General features: G+C 40.2%; 1 pseudogene; it reads right to left on the reverse strand.

Moving 5' to 3' along the window:
- Positions 1 to 82: 82 nt before the first annotated feature.
- On the reverse strand, positions 83 to 1965 carry LOC150033027 (uncharacterized; annotated as a pseudogene).
- Positions 1966 to 21834: the final 19869 nt, after the last annotated feature.

Below are 21834 nucleotides of genomic sequence, written 5' to 3' on the forward strand. Positions count from 1 at the left end.
TTCACGAATAACACTGGAGCTCCCCAAGGTGATACACTAGGCCTGATGTATCCCTTGTCAACTAATTCTTGTAACTGCACCTTCAGATCCTTAAGCTCGCTCGGAGCCATTCTGTACGGCGCCTGTGAAATAGGTGCTATTCCTGGTAACAATTCAATAGTGAACTCCACCTCTCTATCAGGTGGAAAAACATCAAGAAATTTGTTCACTATAGGAACATCTTCTGGTTTCAGCTTTTCTTCCTGATCCTCTACTACGTGTGCAAAAAACGCTGTGCAACCCTTTCTCAACAACTTTTCAGCTTTCAGAGCTGAAATTAAACTCGTAGGAATAATCCTCCTCTCACCCCTGAAAACCACTTCAGCCAAACTTGGTTTCCTAAAAGCCACTTCCTTCCTATGAAAATCCATAGAAGCATAGTGAGTGAATAAGAAATCCATTCCCAAAATTACATCCAACGCCTGCAACTCTAGTGGAAAAAGATCCACTAGCATACTGAGAACTTTTACTAAAACCTCACAACCATGCAGCACTTCATTGACTAGTAAAACGTCACCAACTGGAGTGTATATAACTAACCCCTCAGATAAAGGCTCTAGCATCCTATTCAGCTTAGTTAGAAACATACTAGAAACAAAGGAATGCGTAGCACCTGGATCTAATAAAACACGTGCAGGTACATTACAAATAAAAACCGTACCAGTAATCACGTCTGATGCATTCTCCGCTTCCTGTTGAGTCATAGTGTAGACTTTTCTTTGCTGCCTAGGTCTCTCCACAACTCTCTTCTGCTTTGCACTGCTGGTGCCCTCTCCTGCAGCCGCTGAGACTCTCGGCTGCTCAACTGTGTGGGACTCAACGCCCTGGTCCCTCTGAACTGCTGCTCTTAGCTTTGGACAGTTTCTCTTGAAATGCCCTGGCTGTCCACACTGGTAACACACACCAGCACCAACAAGACACTAACCCCGATGATTCCTACCATAACTTGCACATGAGGTTCTCCTGGTTTCACTAGCAACGGACTCCTGGCCCATCTGCGGTCTTGCTACTGAACTAGCAGAATGACTAGGTGCTCTCTGGCTCTACCTCTGATAGGCACTACTTGAACCCATCTACCTCGATGATTGGCCACCAGACCGACGCTTAAAGTCTTGATGGCTTGAAACATTCACTCCAAGTGTGAACCTCCACTGCTCACGACCTCGGAAACCACTAGCTGTTGAAGCCCCACAACTAGGCTCCACTGTTGACTTCTCCTCTGTTATACTCTGCTCCACACGTAGGGAAGTCTCTACTAACTGGGAAAAATCTGACCACTTAGCAATATCTATAATCGGCGTACGTATCTCAAAATGCAGCCCTCTTCCAAACCTTCGACACCTATCATTCTTAGATACCACAATCACATCAGCATAACGTGAAAGCTCGGTATACTTTCTTTCTTACTCAGCCATTGAAAGTGACCCTTGCTTCAGCCCCAGGAACTCATCTCTCTTTGCTTCACAGTATGTGCTGTGATAATACTTGTCTTCGAATATGCTTCTGAAAGTCTGCCAGTCTAACGTATGCATCACTGCGCCTGACTAATATGGATTTCCACCATCCCTCTGCCTTCTTCTGCAGCAGGAATGTGGCCAATCTGACTTTGCGCTCCTCAGGATAGCTCATCACATCAAAGCATTTCACAAGCATCTTTAACCAAACCTCAGTGTCAGCTGGATCTGTGGAACCCTCAAACACTGTGGCTTCTAATTTCTTCAGCCGTTCTATTCCATACATCTTTTCCGGATCACTAGACCTTGCTCTCTCTGGCCTACCTACCTCCTGTGCAGATCTAAAAAACTGCTCGTTTCCTACTCCAGTCTGAACTCTCGGGGAACTGGTTCCTCTTTCAGATTGACCTTGGGTAGGATCCTGCATCCCGTCCTGATTCTGCCTACGTCGTTTGCTGGTACATGATGGCATGACTCCTATAACATAAACACATCTAACATTCTATAGATACTTAACTCAGATGCATGATACTAAACTTCTACCCACATTCTAGTCCTGACTGGACTCACTCTTATCCATACTTGGACCATAATATGTTAGTTCTATCTGAACTGACTCAACGTCTAACTATTTACTTCCTAGATTCTTCTAAGCACTAACTGCTTTGTCTCATTTCCCATGGAGCTAACCGCTCTGATACCAAGTTGTCACACCCCCTCCCAAACTACCTACTAACTTAGTCACGGAGAAGGCGTGAAGCCAACAGACATCGTCCTTCTCTAACGATACCTGTTGACCCTGCTGAATCGTTGAACCTGATAAACATACTAACCTTAGATATAAAATACTTTACATGTAACACAACACAGCGGAACCCCTGAAAACCTTTAGACACATATGAAGTGCAGTCCTGACATAACTCGGTTTGGAAAATAACCTGATAAAGATATGACAACCAAAAACATATCTAACTGGGTTTACACAACCACGACATCTAGTGCTTACCCAACCATAAACTATCCAGTTCTTACAAAGACATTTACAATACAAACAGACACAATGTACAACTTCACCCACGCATGGAGCTTTATTTGAAAGCTTTTAGCAGAAAACAGACTTTTGAAGTTATCAGGCACTGGGAGCTCGATCTCTACCTAAAAAGTGGGAAAACATTTTGAAAGGGTGAGCTACGAAGCCCAGTGGGTGACTAAATTTAAAACTGTAAATCCACAAATCAGAACATGTGATAAACCTTTAAACGTATGAATCTGTTCAATCAAAGCATTAAACATAAACGTGTAATGCTAAAAGCTTTCTCAAATATTCCACAAGTATGTCATTAAAATCTAGCAAGGCATATCAAGTATATAAAACATTTTAATTAACAAGACAAATCAACATTATGTAGGGCATGGCCAGTACAACCAATGTTTACTAGCTCTACGATGTAGTGGGGCTTGCCCAGCACTCCTATTGTCTTTGTCGAAGTGGGGCCCGCCCAGCACTCACGACAGCATCGTTATCACAGAGTACACTCAACATCAACAACAGAACATAACCTGTGTCCACATGGTACCATATAACCTCGGGCTCAATATCTCAGTCATGTAGTCAATAAAAGTCTCAGAAAACCACATGAAAATACCTAAACACGCCTCCTTATCTTTATCTTTCGTAAAACTCAAGTTTACTCAACTTGCTCGTGAAAAACTGAAAATCTTTTAACAGTACTCGCTAATACATACTTTACTTTAAATGATACGGTTTCAAGTAAAGTATGTTCGTATATAAACTTCATTAGAAAATCTAAGCTCAAAACTTATGCTTGAAACCATTCATAGAAATCATGTATCGTCCATAAGTTCATATTCAAGCATGTAAACCATTTAAGCATAAATTACAGTTTAGAAATCATTTTCGAAATTCGTTTTGTCATTCACAGTCTTGGCTAGTTCCTTGGTCTGTCGAGTTGGCCTATTTCCTCTTGGCCTGCCAAACAAACCAAAACCGAGCATCAGAACTATAAATCGTCTTGTCATTCCATGCTCACAAATTCTAAATTCTAGAAATAAAATCATACTTCACACTTTTTTTCCAGATTTTCCAGATTTAATATCCTAACTTCACTCATAACTTTCTCAATACTTGACCAAAATTAATGTACTATACATCAAACTCTTCATTTTTGAACCCTCTACAACTTACCTAAAGGAATCAAAATGAGACTCCCAACGGATTTGTCCAGAAATCCACCGAACATAGCAAATACAGATTCATGCTTCTCTGCTACCCTCTACATTTCTTCTGAAATTAAACCTACTTCTATTACTTTTTGGCTCACAAATTCTTCATGTAATTATAGTAAATTGAATAAGCTTTCCAACCATACCTAATTAAGCTTCTAATTCAACTTGTACACCCCAGAACGTTCGAAAACCAGAGAAAACCATAGATCCTTCTGATTTGCACGAAAATTCTGTGCTCTGTCTTCCTTTTCAAAAACCATTAACTTAACATTAGATTTAGCTTAAGCTTTCTTCATGAATTTGTTAGAAAATGGATTAAATTTCAAGGAAGTCAGACTTCACCTCTTAGTTCTTCTTGTGTAGCTCAAACTGACTTAAAAACCAGAGATAGGCAGGTTGGACCCAGATTCTTCCTTGGTTGCACTTGCATGAACTTTTTCCTCTCTTCTTCAACCTCCAACCTGCAGCAAGCTTCTTCTTCCTTTTCCTTCACTCTCTCTCTCGAAATGCTCTGAAAATCTGATGGGAAATGATGGAGAAATGGGCTGAAATGAGTTAGGCAGTGGTGGGTTCTCATTTTAAACCATTAAGCACCGAATGGGTTCCCATTTCCTTTCATTTTCCAATTTTTTCCCCTTTATTTCCTTTCTTTTCTTTTCTTTATTAATAAATTCCAAAATTATCAAAGACAACCTCAACCAAAAGCTTTGCCATTTTCCTTCAACAATGGAACAACAATAACTTAAATCCAACATCCTACAATATGTGACAAGAGCAAATAATCCAAGGAAAGTCTCGGGTTTACACTTGCGCATCTCTAAATTTGGGGGTGGTGAAGGTCTGAGCAGATGCGATCAAGTAGATGCAGTCATTAAGAAAAATGCGTTCATTATCATAAAAAAAAAAATTTTTTAAATTATTTTCATACAAAACTCCACTGTCAGCGCAAGGGAAATCCCAAAACAATCCAGACCTGATAAGAGTTAAGTCGTGAAAGTAACCTGCTCGTAGTTGGATGTTCGCATGACACCCGTGGGAGCAAGCCAAAACAAAGGTGGGTTTCCAAGAACGACATAATATGGAAAAAAGAAAAAAGAAGAGAAAAATATGAGAGAAAAATAAAATAATGTAAGAGACTCCTCTGAAATTCAAGAGGTAAAGTTGAGATTGGCACACAACCGTAGTTGAATGTTCGCATGACACCCGTGGGAACAAGCTAAAATGAAAGGTGTAACCATGATCAACAGTCTCTAAATGAATGACGCAAATTTGACCACCGTATCCAAACACATCAAGTTGTTTTTGCAAGAAGAGGTAAGCATTCTTTTTAAAACTAGACAAGCATTTTTGAGTAGAAATTTGTTGTTTAGAAGAATAAAGTAGGCTTTGTTATGAATTATCAAGATAGAAGGAAATTGCGTTGTTAAGTAATGTTGCCTAGGTGGAGCATTCGGAGCAACCAATCAACGCAAAATTTAGGATAAGATGTGAGCAATATTGCCTTAGTAGAAGATATGCTTGAGGACAATCATATATCTAAATTTGGGAGTGTGATAACTTGTAGAAATACAAGTTATTTATACTGTTTTATTTAGATATTGCGGCCAAAAGGAAGAAAAGTTGCATCGATAGTATGGAAATTGGCTAAGAAATGCGAGAATATAAATTATCGTCAATACACCCACTGACACCATTGCGATGGTAGAAAAGAATGTTTCAAGTCTGTTTTCCAGGAAATCAAGTCACCGCATGCGTTCATGGCTCAAAGATAAAATGAACAACGCATCTACGTCGCATTGCGGCCGTCACTCAATAATGAAGAGACGATCAACATAATGACGGCGCATATGACAATCGATTAAGAGCTTTGCGATCAACACAATTTTCACCGCATGCGGTAATAAAAAACAACACCGCATGCGGGCAAACGATCGAAGATGTAAAGAGCAACGCAATTGTGGAGGATTCTGACGCGTGTGCAACTGACCGTTGTGCATTACTGATAGGATTGATTGCATAACAGAAGAAATATTCACTCCACCATTTTAGGAACTGCCTTAACAATAAAGTGGGGACCACAATGCAATGAGTCAAAGCTTCACCTATAAATAGCTTATGCAATTCCATTGAAGAAATATACTCGATACGAGAGAATTGATACATTGTATATACCCGATACACGGAGACGTGTATATACTGATTTGAAAGAGATTGGTTTGAGCGATTGATCAGAGTATATTCGGGAAGAATTAAGAGACAAGGTGGAGAGGTGAGTCTCCGGGCAAAGAATCCTTTCAATCCTCGCCGTTGAAGCTCTATACGAAGGTCACTTCTACCAGACGAGCAAACCTAAGAGGGAAGCTCTTCTCTTCATCCATTCCACACGCCGATAAGCAAAACCTCCGTCCAGATCTGTGTCAAGACGTTGACACTCCTCTGTATTTGTTTCTATCTCGTTTTCATCACTTGTACTCACCTTCTTTACTCTATAATTCACACCATGTATCAGACACTTAATCTTAGTATTAATTGTTATGATCATTTCCATCATCATCTTTCTGTCTATTTCCGTTCATCCCTAATTCATTTTTCTCCATGATCTTTTCTTAATTCCTTGGGTAATTAATAAGAATTAAGCAGGTAAAATAATCTGTGTTAAGGAAATAATTATGTTTAGCTAAAACATGCTAGACGACATCTTCACCTATGAGAGCAGTAATGAAGATGCCATTAAACCTATCGAGAGAGGATTGGAAGAATGCGTTAACTAAAGCGAGAAGTACTTCCAGAGATGTAAGCAATCTTGCATTCAACACATTCATCCGTATTTCACCATAGAGATGTGGGAACGCGGCCGATCACTAAGAGGTGTACGCCAAGGGAAAGCGGAATCTTAGTTACATCTTTAACGCAATTAAAAAACTTGCGATGTTTTTACTAATTATTTTTTCTATTTCTGATTCATACATAAAGACTTGCCATCGCATACCACAAGCCTTCGTATAACTTCATAGTCAGTCTTGAACTCATTATCTTGTATCATGAATCTTGTATCTTGTATCATAGTAGTTTAGGACTTTACTTTTATCGCACTTTTATTTTATCAACGCAATTTATGTTTATCGCAATTTAAATTCATGTACAAACCAAATCTTTCATTAATTGTAAAACCGGTCGCATATATCACGAAAGTAACACATTAACGAAAACAATCCCTATGTTCGACCTCGGATTACTCTGAGAAAATTGTGGTTGAATTATACTTGGTTTCAGCGCAAGGAAACTTGTGACAATGCATTATTCCATAGCATACTACAAGCATATACTTAACAATGCATATATCTAGAAGTAGTAATACATAACACAGCATCCACACTCCATTTCCATTTTTACGTCATCAATTTTATGGCAACATGAGCTTGTTGTTCACTCAACCATATTCATATTTGTTCACATGCTGTAAATCAGGAAAAACGTTTTTCAGCGTTACAGCCATCGCATTTGCATTGGAAAATGATTTGCTATCGCATGAGTGTAGCATGATCACATAGCTTGAACGCATTCTCGGAAACCGCTAGTTAAAGACCTTCTCAACCCATTCCGCCATATACTCAGTGTATCTGTCACATAATTACTCTTATCTCAAATCCGCCGCATACTTTTAGACTGTAAACAACAAATGAACCAACTCCTTGATTTATTTGTTACCACAAAATGATCTAAAAATTACCACCGCATATTATTTTCCTTAGTCCCTGAGTTCGACCCTGGGCTTACCAGACAACTCAGTAGGATTTTTACTTGGATCTTGCTGAGAAAACTTGCTTGCACAACGCATTTTCCCACAACACACTCCTTACCATTATTTCATTGCATCAAACAGCGCAACAAGTTTTTAGCGCCATTGTCGGGGACTTCGGCAATACATTGTGCTAACGGTAATTTTCTGATTTTTTTTGCAACTTTCAATCTCTGGTAAATTAAGACCCAGAGATTGAAAGAACTTCCGACGAAGATTGATAGATAGCCGCCAACAACAACAACAAGAGAAAGATAACATGGCAGAACAACCAAGAAATGGAGCACCAAATGAAAATAATGTCATGGCGAATCCCATCCTATTGGCGAACGACCGCAATAGGCCCATTCGGGACTATGCGTCGCCCAACCTCTATGATTTCTCCCCAGGAATCATGAGGCCCGCTCTTGATGGATCGAGATTCGTAATGAAACCGGTGATACTGCAGATGATCCAAACTGCCGGACAGTTTGGTGATAGGTGTGGTGAGGATCCGCACGCCCACCTCCGGAGTTTCATAGAGATCTACAACACTTTTATGTTCACTAATATCTCCACCGAGGAGGTTCGACTAACTTTGTTACCATTTTCATTGTGTGACCAGGCACGAAAATGGACTTATTCTCTCGAGCCAGGGGAGATAACATCATGGGAACAAGTCGTGGAAAAGTTCATGAAGAAATACTTCCCTCCAACGGAGAATGCAAGGTTTAAAAGGCTGGTAATTGATAAATCGCTCAGTGATGCTTGGGCGAGGTTTAAGAGGCTGGTAAGAGATTGCCCGCATAATGGCTTACCAAACTACTTACAGATGGAGATTTTCTACCAAGGATTAAACCCGACATCGTAGACGGCTGCCAATGCGGTAGCAGTTGGTGGTCTACTTGATAAAACTTACGATGAGGCGAAAAATATACTTGATTGTATTTCAAAAAATCACGAGGATTGGAGAGAAAGCGATCAAAGATTAAGAATTAAAGACAATGACATGAACAACAGGGCCATTGCATCCTTTCAGAACCAAATGACTACGATGATGAGTTTGATACAAGGCATCGCAATTAATAACACGGGAGCGCAAAAAGGATAGGTCAACGCAATTGCCCAAATGACCACAAGTTGTGTCATCTGTGGAGAAGCACATCCGATGAAAGAATGCCCAAGAAATCCACAGTCAGTATGCTTCATAAAGAACAACCCTTATTCCGATACATACAATCCCAGGTGGAGAAACCACCCCAATTTCGCATGAAAAAATCAATAACAAAGCTTTCAATCAGTGGCACAAAAGGAAAGGCCACTCGGATTTTTTCCGCGAACCAACGGTCAAATGCATAACCAAGCCAGCAGTTCGCAGGCACCGCAATATTCATCCTTAGAGAGCTTGCTAAAGCAGTATATTGAGAAGAATGAATCAGTGCTTCAGAATCAAGCATCGTCCATCCGAAATCTCGAAATTTAGCTAGGACAGATTGCGGGCGAACTCAAAAATAGACCGCAAGGAGTGTTGTCGACTCAACTGAGCTCCCTCGTAACTCTAGGGGTACAGGAAAAGAACACTGCTTATCAGTCTCCTTGCTAAGCGAAAAACTGACAGCGGAAGTAGGGAAGGAACCCATCACGACCAACTTGAATGCGGTGACAACCGAGGACCCATTGACATATAATTTAGAAGAGCCCGAGAAGATGAACCCAGAAGTTGTGTCCACCCTCAAGCCTCTAGAACATAAGATAAAAGAAGTCCAGCTACCACCATTCTCGCAAAGATTGAAAAAGAAACAGAATGATGAAGATAAGATCGCTACAGAGGCAGTAACGTAAAATACAACGATCCCACAAAAAATGTGCGACCCAGGAATCTTCACGATACCTTGCTCAATTGGAGGGGTCTATAGTGGTCAAGCACTATGAGATCTTGAGGCGAGTATAAACGTAATGCCGCTATCAATCTTTAAACGATTTAATATGGGCAAACTCACGCCCACGATGGAGACTCTTCTACTTGCGGACAGATCCTGAATACATCCCGAGGGAGAGTTGAAAGTTGCCGCAATCTCAATTGACAAATTCATCCTACCGATAGACTTCATCATTTTCTATTATAAAGCGGACGAAGATGCGCCCATCATATTGGGACGACCATTCCTCTCGACCGGTCGCGCTCAAATTGATGTGCACAAGGGGGAAATCATAATGAACGTCAATAAGGAAAAGCTCCGGATTAAGGAAGTCAAGATCCCAGAACACTGAGAAAAGAAGAAAAAGCTACCAAGGACGTAAAAAGTCCAGCTTGAAATAAGCAGTCCCTGAGTTACTATGCGACTCAAACTCATCAGGGACGCAATCCTTTTGAATATCCTTTTTTTCATATCAATGTTTCATGAACTTTCATTAGCTTGCAGTTATTTGTTATCATATATTTTCTTATCTTCATCTTTATAAAATAAAATAAAATAAATAAATAAAATAAAATAAAATGTGATCGTGTTGAATGATCGTGGTAAACGATTTGTGTTAACTTTGTTTTAATATTATTTGACCCTCTCAATGTTTTTGCAACGATCGAGGTGAACGATTGCGGAGGCGCTACACGAAGACGTAACTACTTTATTTCGTCACCACAATCAAAAGAAAGCAGATCGCCGCAAAGAAGGATGCGTCCACAAATAATGCGGGCGACAGCGCAAATTTGGGGTTGTATCTTTCCTTGACTTTATTCCAAATTTTGCACTACCGCATCACATTTTAATTTTGAAAATTTTATCACCGCATCCTCTTTGGTTGGCACAATCATTTAACATTGATTAATTTAGTAAGTCACTGCATTATTTCTCTTTGTCAATTATGACTTCAATGATGAAACACATGCTTCTATTTTTTTCGTATACACTAGAGTCAACTTAATTTTAGGACAGTCACCTCATGAAATATTTCTAGAAGTTAGTGGTCTGCTAGCTTTCTTTCAAACTGACCCTTTACGAAACTTCTTAAGAGCATCGCATGACTTCTTTCAATCTTTTAGCAATGAGGACATTACCGCATTTTAAATTTGGGGGTGCAGTATTCATGTTTGACCTTGCTATTTTTAGCTTATAAAAAAAGCTTACAAAAAAAAAAATCATCATAACGTTGCGATCGGATCCTACTCGTAGTTGGATGTCCACATGACACACGTGGGGGCAAGCTAAAATGAAGGTAGGAATCGTGATCAATGCATAAATAAATGATCCCAACTCCGGTGCCAAATGGGCATGAGTTTAGACTGAGAAAGAGCATCTTGCTCGTAGTTGGATGTTCGCATGACACACGTGGAGACAAGCCAAAACAAAGCCTAGGTACTTGGATCAGCGCAAGGTCATATATATATATATATATAATAAAAAAAGGCTAAAATATGCAAGGATAAAAACTCATTTGAAACTACCTTAGTAAAAAAGTTTTTTTTATGAAATAAATCATGTGATGCCCTGCAATCTAGTAAAGTCTTTTTGAAGGTTAAACTTGCAGTCCCTAAAATTTAGAAATATTTTAAGAAGAGACCTGGATAAGAATTAAGGAAATTTTGGTGTATAGGATTTGAATAAGGCATCCTTGAGGAATCTAGGAAAGAGAAGGTGGTCGACTTTCTAAAGAAAATCTTTAGCTTATGCTTGAGGACAAACATTGTTTAAATTTGGGGGTGTGATAACGGGCAGAAAAGCACATTATTACAACGCAAAGTCATAAAACAATGCAGGTTTGTGATGATAAAAATATACAATATTGCGTCCAAAAGCATTAAGTTCACAACATTGCGATCGCATACGTCCATCGCATTAAAACAGCTAACTTATGTATTTTTGTGTAGAAAATGCGTTGATACAAGGCGAAAATGCGACCCGAAGAAATTAACGTCTGAGAGCATTAAGATATTGTGTTGACGCAAGGCTATGTGATCATTTGCACTCGCGAATATCTGCTCAAGTAGGTTGTCGCATAGAGATGCATCATGGTAGGCACATCTAGGTGAAAAGCATAATAAATCACGATGGGACAGAAAGTTAATGACGGTCGATTCCAAATTAAGTCGACAAGCCGTTAACGACCTACTGTAGCAAGTACACTCAACTTTTCAATGACAAATATTCGGCACATCAGACAGAGAATTAATGTCATCCCATCAATGCAATCATAAGAGAGAAGAAGCCTTTCACCCCGAAGCTCTGTAAATATCGAAGGGCAATTTTAGTGAAGGAGTTCGTTCAGTAGATAATTTTCCCTATAGATAGAAGTAGCCTTGTTGATAGTTTTCCTTTACTTTGAAGGCGAAAGCGAGTGAAAGGAGATTATACCGAGAGATCATTCCGGTGAACTTGGAAGAGTGCCAGATGCGTTGAAAGACAGAGAGAGGGCCGACTCTTGCAAAAGCAAGAACATCTTTTGGACGGAATAGAGATAACTTAGTGTAAAAGCCTAGGGAAGCAAGGAATTGCTACCAAGCTCTCTACCCTTATTTTCCATTGTCATTTTGTACTCTGAACTTATTAATAGAAATGAAAATTGCATTTTTATATTTGTTCACTCTCTATACAGTACGCATGAGTAGCTAAATCTGTTGAATGGGTTGAGAAGCACTTAGCTAGCATAACTGGGGATCTTCATTCTATGCGATTATCTTGTATTATGTATGCGTCATTCGTCCATTAGAGATACTCGAGAGGGTAGTCTAAGGATAGAATCTAGACTTGGAAAATTCGGATTAGAACCTAGGCTCGGGAGAGTCAGATTAGAATGCATAATTAAGAGATAGAAGCTTAGAAATAAGCTCTGTTTTCTATTAACGCATCACATGCATCCTAGAGATAGGTTATGATTGTATGTGGTCACCTTGTACTTCTGTGCATCTCGCATCATCGCATAGGAAAGAAGTAGAGACTTAGAAATAAGCTCTATAGACATTATCGCATTCATCGCATGCGTCCTAAAATTAGGAGCCATCGCATTTACATTGGAAAATGGTTTGTTGTCGCATGAGTGTAGCATGATCGCATAGCTTGAACGCATTCTCTAGAAACGCTAGCTAAAGACCTTCTCAACCCGTTCTGTCGTATACTCAGTGTATATGTCGCATAATTACTCTTATCTCAAATCCGCCGCATACTTTTAGACTGTAAACAACAAACGAACCAACTCCTTGATTTATTTGTTACCGCAAAATGATCTAAAATTACCACCGCATATTTCTTTCCTTAGTCCCTGAGTTCGACCCTGGGCTTACCAGGCAACTCAGTAGGATTTATACTTGGATCTTGCTAAGAAAACTTTCTTGCACAACGCATTTTCCTACAACGCACTCCTTACCATTATTTCATCGCATAAAACAACGCATCATCAAGTGTTATACGATCTCGAGGCCAACATCAACTTGATGCCCCTGTCAATTTTCAAGTAGCTGAATGTGGGGCAACTTGCACCCACGATGGTGACTCTCCAATTAACGGATAGATCTCTTTTGCATCTAGAGGGGAAGGTGAAGAATGTTCTAGTTACAATCGAAAAATTTATATTACTAGCAGACTTCATCAACCTGGACTATGAAGCAGACAAGGATGTACCATCATCTTGGGACGACCATTTTTATCCACCGGTCATGCCTAGATTGATGTGTACAAAGAAGAGATCACACTGAGCGTGAATGTACAGAAGCTCAGCCCCGCATACTGCATGCATAGAATTTTCCTAGAATAGAATCACAAAGGATCGATCGAACATCAGCGCAGACTCAACCCTGCGATGAAGGAGGTCATAAAAAAGGAGATAATCAAGTGGTTAGACGCGAACATCATCTATCCAATAGCTGACAGCACGTGGGTCAGCCCCGTACAATACGTGCCGAAGGAAGGAGGGATGATGATAGTCCCTAATGCAAATAACGAACTAATACCAATGAGAACCGTCATCAGATGGCGGATTTGCATGGACTATCGCAAATTAAATGCGGCAACAAAGAAGGATCATTTCCCTTTGCCTTTTATCGACCAAATGCTAAATTGCCTAGCTGGAAATGATTTCTACTGCTTCTTGGATGGATATGTCGGCTATAACCAGATCATGATTGCTCTTGAAGATCAAGAAAAAACCAAATTCACCTGCCCATATGGAACATTTGCGTTTTGACACATGCCGTTTGGCCTTTGCAATGCCCTAGGCACTTTCCAAAGGTGTATGATGGCCATCTTTTCTGAATATCTTGAAGACTCTGTAGAAATTTTCATGGACGACTTCTCTGTGTATGGGCAAACATACGAAGTCTATCTCAACAACCTGGTGAATATTTTGAAAAGATGTGAAGAGACAAACCTCGTGCTTAATTGGTAGAAATGTCATTTCATGGTGAAGGAAGGCATTGTGCTTGGACACAAGGTCTCCAAGGATGGGTTGGAGGTAGACAAAGCAAAAATTGAGGCGATTGAAAAGCTCCCACCTCCAGCGAATGTAAAGGATGTTAGGAGCTTCTTGGGACATGCTGGATTTTATAGGTGTTTTGTTAAAGACTTTTCAAAGATTGCACAACCACTGAGTGCGTTGTTGGAGGCAGAAAGAAAGTTTGACTTTGATGATCAATGCCGTAATACATTCATAATACTGAAGAACGCATTAACAACCGCACCAGTGTCGATCACACCGGACTAGACACAGCCCTTTGAATTAATGTGCGACGCAAGCGGTTATGCGATGGGAGCAGTGCTGGCGCAGAAGAAGAAAACAAAGCTACATCTCATCACATATGCGAGTAAAACCTTGAATCTTGCTCAAACAAATTACACCACCACAGAAAAAGAATTGCTTATGGTGATATTTGTGTTGGAGAAATTCAGAGATTATTTTTTAGGAACTAAAGTACTCATTCACACCGACCACTCGGCGATAAAATATTTGATGACAAAGAAAGATGCGAAGTCGAAATTAATTAGATGGGTTCTCCTCCTCCAGGAATTCGATATGGAAATCATTGATCGCAAGGGGACGGAAAACCAGGTTGCAAACCATTTATCAAGACTAGAAAATCTAGAAATTGACCGCAACCAGTCAGAGGTGAGCATAACGTTCCTAGATGAACAGTTATTTAAGATTGAAGAATTACCATGATACGCGGATGTGGTAAATTTTCTGGTTTGCGAACAATTTTTCGAAGATTATACAGACCACCAAAAGAGGCGGCTCAGACATGAATGCAGATCATATCATTGGGATGAGCCAAATCTGTATAAGAGGGGGTCAGACCAGATTTTACGCCTATGCGGACCAGATGCTGCTCACCAACGCATATTATCACAATGTCATGTCTCGCCATATGGAGGGCACTTTGGAGGCCAACGCACAGCAGCGGAAGTATTACAAAGTGGGTATTATTGGCCAACACTATTCAATGATGGAAGAGACTACGTGATGAAGTGTGACTGGTGCCATCGCACGGGTAATATTTCATGGAAGCATGCGATGCCCATGAACATTTCCACCATTTCCACCATTCTGGGGCATTGACTTCATGGGACCATTTCCACCATCGAATGGTCACAAATATATTTTGCTAGCTGTCGACTACGTTTCCAAATGGGTAGAAGCAGTAGCATACGCCGCAAGTGATGCGGTAGTAGTCTCCAAGTTCCTGAAGAAAAATATTTTCACTCGGTTTGGCACTCCACATGCCATAATAAGTGACGAAGGCTCCCGCTTTGTCAATCACATCATCAAAATTTGCTGCTCAAATATAATATCTTCCATAAGGTGGCCACCGCATACCATCTACGGAAGAATGGTCAAGCTGAAGGTGGTAAAGCCTTCACAAAAAGATTGGGCAACAAAGTTGGACGACGCACTGTGGGCATACAAGACTGCCTATAAGACACCTATAGGCATGTCTCCGTATGCACTGGTGTTTGGTAAGGCATGTCATCTACCGCTTGAGCTAGAGCACAAAGCGCTATCGGCAGTGAAAAAGCTTAACTTCGACTTAAAGGCAGCAGGGGAAGCAAGAAAACTCCAATTGGTCGAGCTAGATGAGTGGAAAACACAAGCTTATGAGAATGCCAAAATTTACAAAGAATGAGCAAAACGTTGGTATGACAATCAACTGTGCGGGAAGAATCTCCACGTCAGTCAAAAGGTCTTACTTTTCAATTCGCAGCTACGACTCTTCCCTGGGAAATTAAAGTCACGTTGGTCCGGACCCTTCATAGTTAGAGATGTATTCCCGCATGACGCGGTTGAGTTATCCAATGACGACGAGACTAACATAATCGAAGTCAAGGGGCAAAGAGTGAGAATATATTGCAGAGAAGATTGGCATCGCAAGGTTGTCTCCGTGTACTTGAGAAACGCTGACTGAAAAAGAAGTGGGCGGTCCCTGCACAATCATACGATTCAAATCCATCAGGGACGCAAGTTTTGTGAAGTATCCATTGAAATCCTCAATTCATGAACTTATCTCTATCTCATTTTAGTATTATCATTTCGCTATCCATTTCTTTTCAGAAAAAAAGAGACGTTTTGTTAACTTGTTTTTTTTATTATTTGACCCTCTCGATGTTTTCTTTGCAACGATCGTGGTGAATGATTGCGGAGGCGCTACACAAAAGACACAACTACTTTATTCCGTCAACGCAATCAAAGAGAGCAGTTCACCGCAAAGAAGGATGCGTTCACAATTAATGCGGGCGACAACGCAAATTTGGGTGTTGTATATTTCCTTAACTTCATTATTTCCAAATTTTGCTCTACCGCATCACATTTTAACTTTGAAAATCATATCATCGCATCTTTTTTAATCGGCACAATCATTTAACATTGATTAATTTAGTAAGTCACCGCACTATTTCTCCTTGCCAATTATGATTTCAATGATGAAACACATGCTTTTATTTTTTCGTATATACTAGAGTCAACTTAATTTGAGGATAGTCAACTCATAAAATATTTCTAGAAGTTACATGTCTGTAAACATTCTTTCAAACTGACATTTTACGAAACTTTCTAAGAACATCACATGACTTCTTTAAATCTTTTAGCAATGAGATCCTTGCTGCATTTTAAATTTGGGGGTGTGGTATTCATTTTCAACCTTGTTATTTTTAGGTTCTAAAAAAAAATTATAACGTTGTGATCGGATCATACTCGTAGTTGGATGTCCGCATGACACCCGTGGGGGCAAGCCAAAACGAAGGTAGGAATCGTGATCAACGCATAAATAAAATGATCGCAACTCCGCTGCCAAATGGGCATGAGTTGAGAAAGAGTGCCTTGCTCGTAGTTGGATGTCCGCATGACACACATGGGGGCAAGCCAAAACGAAGGCTAAGAACATGGATCAGTGTAAGGTCATAGAAAAAAAATATATATGTTTAAGATACGCAAGGATGAAAATCATTTGAAAATACCCCAGTGAAAAAGTCTTTTTATGGAACAAATCATGCGATGCCTTGGAATCTAGTAAAGTCTTTTTGAAGGTTAAACTTGTGGTCCCTAAATTTTAGAAATATTTTAAGAAGAGACCTAGATAAGAATTAAGGAGATTTTGGTGTATAGGATTTGAATAAGGCAACCTTGAGAAATCTAGGAAAGAAGAAGGCGGTCAAATTTCTAGAGAAAATATTTAGCTTATGCTTGAGGACAAGCATTGTTTTAAATTTGAGGATGTGATAATGATAACGGGCAAAAATACACGTTATCATAGTGCTGAATCCTTAAACAATGTCAGATTGCATTGATGAAATATGTTAAATTGCGTCCATTAAGCATAAATTCTATAATATTGCGATCGCATGCGTCCAATGCATTAGAGCAGTTGATCTTTATATTTTGTGCAAAATAATGCGTTAACGCAATGCAAAGAATGCGATCATAGGAATACATTGGTCGAGCGCAACTTCACCGCAAGACTTTGCACTGATCGTGCTCGCAAACATTCACCCAAGAAGAATCATCGCAGCATGGTGGACGCATCTAGACGAAAGGACAATTAAGATCAATGAGACAGAAAGCTGACGGCAGTCGAATCCAAATTAAGTTGACAGTCGATAATGGTCATAAAGTACATCTAGCTTTATCGGTGACAATTATCTGGCGCATCAATCAGGAATTAAAGTTTTCCCATCTATACAACCAAGAGAGAGAAATCGCCTTTCACCTTTGATGCCCTATAAATACCAAGTGCATTCTTCAGAGAAGGGGTTAAGCAGTCGATTATTTCATCATTTTACAAGTTTGCGTCTTTGTCCATAGTCTTCCTTTATTTTAAGGTGGACGCGAGGAAGAAGGTGTGCCGATAGATGATTCTGGCAAGCTTGGGAAAGCACCAGAATCTTCAAGACAGAGAGAGGGTCGACACCCGCGGAAGCGGGAATATTTGTAGATCAAATATAGATTTAGTGTAAAAAGCCTCGGTCAGCAAGGGATTGCTACCAGGCTCTCTACCTTTAATTTCCATTATCATTTTGTACTCAATTCAGTTATAAGAATGGAACGTCTTCCTCTATATCTGTTCACTCTCTGTAATTCACGCATGAGTAGCTAAATAGTTGAATGGGTTGAGAAGCGTTTAGCTAGCACAATTAGGGAATCTTCATTTTCTGTGATTATCTTGTTTATGTATGCTTCATTCATCTATTAGAGATACTCGGGAGGGTAGTCTAAGGACGGGATCTAGACTTGGGAAGGTCAGGTCAGAAACTAGGTTTGGAAGAACCAGATTAGAACACATAAACGAGAGATAGGCACTTAGAAATGAGCACTATTTGTTATTAACGCATCATATGCATCTTAGCAATAAGATATGATTGTATGCGGTCACCTTGCTTTCATGCATTTTGCATCAACGCATAGGACAATAGTAGAGACTTAAGGATAAGCTCTATCGACATTTTGCATTCAACACATGCGTCCTAGACTTAGGAGCATCGCATTTACATTAGGAAATGACTTGCTGTGCATGGTTGTAACATGATCGCAAATTTTGACACATTCCCGAGCATTGCATCTATCAATGCAACTCTCTTTCTCAAATCCGCCGCCTTTATTTACTCTTTTTTTATCAACGCAACAATACACACACACTTTATTTATTTACTTGGTTACCACAAAGTTTTCATAAATTATCAACGCAACTATTTTCACAAGTCCCTATGGACTTACCAGGAAACTCAGAGGAATTTATGCTTGAATTCCACTGGGGAAACTTAAGTGCACAACGCAATCCATCAATGCACATCATCCATATTTCCATTCATAAAATTCAAGCACCAAGTTTTTGCACCGTTGCCGGGGACTTCGGCAAAATAGTTGTTAACGGTAATTTTTGTGATTTCTTTTCAGAACTTTAAATCTCTAGCGAACTACGACCTAGAGATTGAGAGAACATTTCGAAGGAGACTAAGAGACCGCCAACAGCAACCACAATCCGATAAAGAAGAAATGGCGGAGCAGCCTAGGAACGAAGCACCAAACAACAATGTCATGGCAAATCCGATTCTATTGGCAAACGATCGCAATAGGCCCATTAGGGACTATGCATCGCCAAACCTCTATGATTTCTCTCTAGGAATCATAAGGCCTGCCTTAGACGGAAGTAGATTTGAAATGAAACTGGTGATGCTGCAGAGGATCCAGGCTGCAGGTCAATTCAGAGGAAGGCGTGGTGAGGATCCGCACGCCCATCTCCGAAGTTTTATTGAAATCTGCAATACTTTTGTGTTCCTGAACATCTCTGCTGAAGAAGTTCGACTAACTTTGTTCCCATTTTCTCTCTATGATCAGGCTAGGAAATGGGCTTGTTCGCTCGAACCAGGAGATATCACTTCTTGGGAGCAAGTGGTGGAGAAGTTTATGAAGAAGTATTTCTCACCTACCGAAAATGCAATACGAAGGAAGCTTATTACTAATTTTGAACAAGATATGGACGAATCGCTCAACGATGCTTGGGCGAGGTTTAAAAGGTTGGTCTGAGATTGTCCGCATAATGGGCTACCAGATTACCTTCAAATGAAAATTTTCTATCATGGTTTGTATCCTGCTTCGTAGACCACTGCCAATGCGGCAACAGTTGGTGGTTTGCTTGACAAGACTTATGATGAGGCTAAGAATATCCTGGACCGCATCTCCAAGAATCATGAAGATTGGAGAGAGAGTGACCAGGGGTTAAGACTCAAGGATTCTGATGCAAATAACGGTGTTATTGTCTCATTGAAAAACCAAATGACCGCAATGATGAATTTGATTCAAGGATGACGATCAGCAGCCCAACACCGCAAGGTGGGTAGATTAACGCAATAAGTCAAAATACCACAAGGTGGTGATGGGCATGCAATAGAAGGTTGCCTGCAAAATCCACAGTCTGTATATTTTGTAAAGAACAACCCCTTTTCAAACACCTACAACCCCGAGGGGAAAAACCACCCCAATTTTTCTTAGAAGAATCAACAACAAAATTTTCAATCTATGGCGCAAAAAGAAGGGCCACCAGGATTCTTTCAATGCAGTAATGATCAACAGAGCAACCAAGCAAGTAGCTCACAACAACCACCACAATCTTCTTCTCTATAAAGCCTATTGAAGCAATACATAGAGAAAAACGAGACAGTGCTTCAAAGTCAGGCAACATCCATCCACAACCTTGAATTGTAAATGGGCCAAAATGCAAATGAGCTCAAGAGTAGACCACAAGGGGCATTGCCAAGTTCAACCGAGCTTCCACGTAACCCAGGGGGATCAGGTAAGAAGCAATGTCGGGTTATGACATTGCACAGTGAAAAAATCGTGGAGGGAGGAAGAAAGACCAGAGTTGAACAACTTCTATCGCAGCTGAGCCTGAGATTACGGCAACGCAAGAAGAAGAAAAGGAAAATGACGTGGTAGAACCTGAGGTTGCGTCAACCTCAAAATCAAATGAAATAGGAACCATGAAAATTCAGTTACCACCCTTCCCTCAAAGGCTAAGGAAGAAGAAAAACGAAGAGGTACAGTACCAACGCTTCTTATCTATGTTAAAGCAATTACATGTTAACATTCCTTTCAGTGAAGCGATTGAGGAAATGCCTACCTATGACAAGTTTCTGAAGGACATGGTAACTAAGAAGAGAGGCGTTGGAAAATTTGCGACGGTGGCACTGACGCAAAGTTTCAAATCTATTATCCCACCAAAGACGAGCGATCTTGGGAACTTCATTAGTTCCTACTCCATAGGAGGACTCTATATTAGGCAAGCCTTGTGTGACTTGGGGGTCAGCATAAATTTGATGTCGCTGTCGATTTTTAAACAATTAAATGTAGGGCAACTTGTTCCCACATCCTTGACTCTTCAACTGGCCGACAGATCTCTGGTTCATCCAGAGGGTAAGGTGAAGAACGTGCTGATCATGATTGATAAACTTATTTTGCCAGCTCACTGCATCATCCTGGATTATGAGGCCGATAAAGATGTGCCCATCATTTTGGGGCGACCATTCCTATCAACGGGTCATGCTCAAATTAATATGCACAAAGGAGAAATCACTTTGAGCATAAGCGGATAGAAGCTCAAATTTAACATAATTCGTGCCATGAAATTTCCTGATGAGGAAGACTTGCCAAATTCTAAAGATGACCTGAATTTGATTAAAGAAGAAAAGTCTGATGAAGAGTGTGAAGAAGAGGATGCCAACGCATCTGTAGCTGCCTGAAATGCGATCGTAGAAAAAACAAACAAAGAAGAAGGATTGATCGCAACGCAAGAAGAATAGCTGAAAGAAGAAAGAAAAATAACGCAACCTTCTCTCATGGAACCACCAACACTTGAATTGAAAACCCTACCAACACATTTGAAGTACACATTCCTGGGGCAGAATGAGAAGCTGCCAGTAATAATTTCCTCCACACTTAACGCAGATCAAGAGAATGCGTTGATGAGCATTCTCAAGAAGTATGTGCGAGCAATTAGAGGAATTAGCCCCGTGTACTGCATGCACCACATTTATCTTGAGGACAACCACAAAGAAACTATTGAAAATCAATGCAGACTTATCCCTGCAATGAAAAAGGTCATCAAAAAGGAGATTATCAAGTGGCTGGATGCGGGCATTATCTATCCCATTGCAGATAGCAAGTGGGTCAGCCCCGTGCAATGTGTACCGAAGAAGGGAGGAATGACGGTAGTCCCAAATGAGAACAATGAATTAATACTGCAAAGAACCATCACTGGATGGCGCATCTGCATGGACTACTGCAAACTGGCCATAAAGAAAGATCACTTCCCTTTAACATTCATCGATCAAATGCTGGACAGAC

This window comes from Benincasa hispida, chromosome 11 (assembly GCF_027475165.1).
Source record: "Benincasa hispida cultivar pf3 chromosome 11, pf3_genome.v1.1, whole genome shotgun sequence".
In the NCBI taxonomy this organism is placed as follows: Eukaryota; Viridiplantae; Streptophyta; class Magnoliopsida; order Cucurbitales; family Cucurbitaceae; genus Benincasa; species Benincasa hispida.